This window comes from Impatiens glandulifera, chromosome 4 (assembly GCF_907164915.1).
Source record: "Impatiens glandulifera chromosome 4, dImpGla2.1, whole genome shotgun sequence".
Classification (NCBI taxonomy): domain Eukaryota; kingdom Viridiplantae; phylum Streptophyta; class Magnoliopsida; order Ericales; family Balsaminaceae; genus Impatiens; species Impatiens glandulifera.
The window spans coordinates 25,702,343-25,706,401 of record NC_061865.1 but is presented as its reverse complement, the minus strand read 5'-3'; the positions used below and the strand labels follow the sequence as shown (position 1 = coordinate 25,706,401).

General features: G+C 35.8%; 1 pseudogene; it reads left to right on the top strand.

Annotated features, from left to right (window-relative positions):
- The first annotated feature begins 1,306 nt into the window (after positions 1–1,306).
- On the top strand, positions 1,307–3,745 carry LOC124934991 (annotated as a pseudogene).
- Positions 3,746–4,059: the final 314 nt, after the last annotated feature.

The following is a 4,059-nucleotide window of genomic DNA, read 5'->3' as shown; positions in this document are numbered from 1 at the left end:
TAGGAAACCCTACTCCGAAAATGTCTTGTTCAATGAAAATCCTTCGTATTTAGGAAAACCTACTTAGGGTTAGGTTTAATTACAATTTTGTATATTATTTCCATGAAACCCTAGTTACTAATGTAGGAAAAACTTATTTTTATTATTAACGAAGCATATTTTTTAAATGTACAGGCAACAAACAACAAAATCGTCCCAAACACTATATGCAAAGAATGATTTTTTTGCCACAATCAATTATCTATTGAAGATAAATTATTCTCCTCTACAATCTTCTCGCAAAATGACATTTGATGGGGGTGGCGTCAAAGGTTCTTTGTGGTCTTTGGGATGATGTTAATACAACATTGGATCTCCTGAAGTGTGTAGCGATTCGTTGTTATACATATGCGATTTTAGAAATCGCTCGTCGAGTTTTTATCTTATTTTTGTACATTCAGGTAAACCATATCTATAAGAGAGTGTTCATCTTCTTTTATGTTTTAATCGTCTTCTCAAAGTGTCTAGATGAAGCCGTATGTGTTGTTAAGCAGGTAAAACTCTAAACGATCTTCTTGTATTTTTAAATGTAGGATGGTATATTCATATATAAAACCCGATGATTCTTGTTAGTAGTTACTCCAAAATAAGACGCAGCGTCTTGTTTTGTTATAAGGCGTCTGTTAATGTGTTGGAGGTTTTACATGAACCTCTAGACATATCAACTAATTGATGTTAAGTATGCTTCACTTCTGTTTTACATGGCGCTTGAAGTAAAGTATGCTTAAAGTTGTAATATGATTTAGTAAAAATTTTCATCTTGACATGCAAATGAACAAAAAGAGTGTACATGGATAATTACCTTACAAATGGGTCGTAGAGGATCCTTCAAGTTTACTTATGCATCAAATATTTACTAAATATTGTTTTGTTATAAGAGGGGTGTATTTGATGATGTTTGTGGATTAATTATTAATTTGGTAGAATTGAATTAACTTGAAATGCTAGTTCCTTGTATCAAATTATCATGAAAATATTATTAGTTTCATGCATTACTGAATTATTATATTATTTATATATTTTCTTGGTTTGCCTTGTGTTTGAAAAATTCAAGAAAAGGTTCCTGTTGAGGAAGTGTTCGAACAACTGAAATGTTCGAGGGAGGGTTTGTCCACAAAGGAAGGAAATAACCGGCTGGAAATCTTTGGTCCAAGCAAGTTGGAAGAGAAGAAGGTCCTTCATTTTTCTAAATCAAATTTCCAGAGATATAATAAATTTTTCATTCTAACATATATATAATTTATGAATACAGGAGAGCAAGTTTCTAAAGTTTATTGGGTTCATGTGGAATCCACTTTCATGGGTGATGGAAGTTGCAGCTATCATGGCTATTGCTTTGGCTAATGGTGGTGGGAAGCCCCCGGATTGGCAAGATTTCATTAGAATCATTTGCTTGCTAGTGATTAACTCTACCATTAGTTACATTGAAGAAAACAATGCTGGTAATGCAGTTGTAACTCTCATGGCTAATCTTGCTCCAAAGACTAAGGTAATACATACACGGTTGTGTATTTATCATTTTCATGCACGTAAAGACGTTTCTGAACAATTGTGTGTCGGTATAATTGTGTTCTTTAGGTACTAAGGGATGGCCGATGGAGCGAACAGGAAGCTGCGATACTGGTGCCAGGTGACATCGTTAGCATTAAATTATGAGACATCGTTCCTGTTGATGCCCGTCTCCTTGAGAGAGATCCTTTAAAGATAGACCAGTCTGCACTTACAGGAGAATCACTGTCAATCACAAAGAACCCGTATAATGAAGTCTTATCAGGTTCTACTTGCAAACAATGTGAACTTGAGGCAATTGTTATTGCTACTAGAGTTCATACTATCTTCGGTAAAGTTGCACATCTTGTGGACAGCACCAACCAATTCGGGCATTTCCAAAAGGTTATGACATCAATTGGAAACTTCTGTATCATTTCCATTGCCATTGGTATGGGGCTATAGAGATCCTTGTCATGTATCCCATCCAGCATAGGGCGTATAAAGATGGAATTGACAATTTACTGGTTCTCTTGATTGGTGGTATTCCAATTGCTATCCCTACTGTATTATCAGTGACAATGGCTATCGGTTCCCACAATCTATCACAGCAAGGTTCCATTACCAAGAGAATGACTGCTATTGAAGAGATGGCTGGCATGGACGTACTTTGCAATGACAAGACAGGAACATTGACGCTCAACAAACTTAGCGTTGACAAAAACCTGATTGAGTGTTTCAATAAAGGAATTGACAAAGATCTTGTTATATTTCTTGCTGCAATGGCATCTAGGACTGAAAACCAAGATGCAATTGATGTTGCCATTGTTGGTATGCTTGGTGATCCAAAAGAGGTACAACTTTTACTTCTATCCTTGGAACTACTTTTACTTAAAAGTTACTTTGGAGATTAACCTCATATTGGAATTTGTAAATATACTTGGTAGGCAAGAGCTGGTGTTAGAGAGGTGCATTTCTTGCCATTCAATCTCGTGGACAAGAGAATTGCCTTGACTTATATTGATGCTGATGGTAACTGGCATCGTCTAGCAAAGGTGCCCCAGAAAAGGTACCTCTATTATTTTTATTTGTTTTCAACTTTTATGGAAGAGAACACAACTATTTATCATCTTCTTTCTGTCTTTATTACGTAGAAACAGATCTTAACCCTTTGCAATGCCAAGGAAGATGTGAAGAAGAAGGTCCATAGCATTATTGATAAGTTTGCTGACCGCGGGTTGCGTTCTTTGGGTGTTGCAAGACAGGTTTCTAATCTTCATAATCATTTCAGTTAATTATCTCCCACGTGATTCATTTGCATGATTAACTAACAATCAATTCCTTTCTTTTGTATTTTAGGTAGTTCCAGAGAAATCAAAAGACAGTGTAGGTGGTCCATGGCAATTTGCTGGACTCCTACCGCTCTTTGATCCTCTAAGGCATGATAGTGCTGAAACCATCCAAAGAGCTCTAAATCTTGGTCTAAATGTAAAGATGATAACAAGTAAATAAAGCTATGGTTTTTATGTCTCATAGAAGAGAAGTCTTATTTGTTCATCATTCCCTTTCCAAGTGATCAACTTGCTATTCCAAAGGAGACTGGACATAGACTTGGAATGGGAACAAACATGTATCCATCTGCCACTCTACTTGGTCAAGATAAGGATTCAAGCATTGCTTCCCTTCCTGTTGAAGAGTTGATTGAAAAAGCCGATGGTTTTGCTGGAGTCTTCCCTGGTAAAAATGCTTTTCCTTATTTTTGATACAAAGTTTCTCATCTCCCTTGATTATTGATCATCTTCTTCTTCCCTAACAGAGCACAAGTATCAAATTGTGAGAAAGCTTCAAGAAAGGAAGCACATCTGTGGAATAACAGGTGAGGGTGTTAATGATGCACTAGCTCTCAAAAAGGCAGATATCGGTATTGCGGTTGCTGATGCCACTGATGCAGCCAGAAGTGCTTCCGACATTGTGCTGACTGAACCAGGTCTAAGTGTCATCATCAGTGCGGTGTTGACCAGGAGAGCTATTTTCTAGAGGATGAATAACTACACAGTTAACTTATTTTCATGTTTCCTCCTGAATTTCTATCATAGTTATCAATATTTATGAAGATCACTAACAAGCTTGGTTCATTTTTTTCTTCATTTTACAAATATATGCAGTCTCTATCATTATTCGTATTGTGGTAAGTTACCTTTTTCTGAAAGAAAAATGACATTTTTGGTTATCTAGGTTTAACAGTATATTCTGTATTTAATCAATTCTCTTAACTATTACCATCTCAACTCACTTTTAACACTTGTTATTTAGACCCACATATCATATTCAGTTTTTAGATCCAACATTTGTGGCCTCTAAATCTCATTTCAGAGATGGAAGTTGGATCCTGACTCCCTCCTGAAGTATGGAGATAAAGAGAGGATGTTTTTTTCTTAAGCTTGAAATAATTATTTTTTACTTTATGGAGGAGTGGTCCATAAAAGAAAGAAATGTAAAAATAATACAAACTACAAACATAATTAAAAGGAA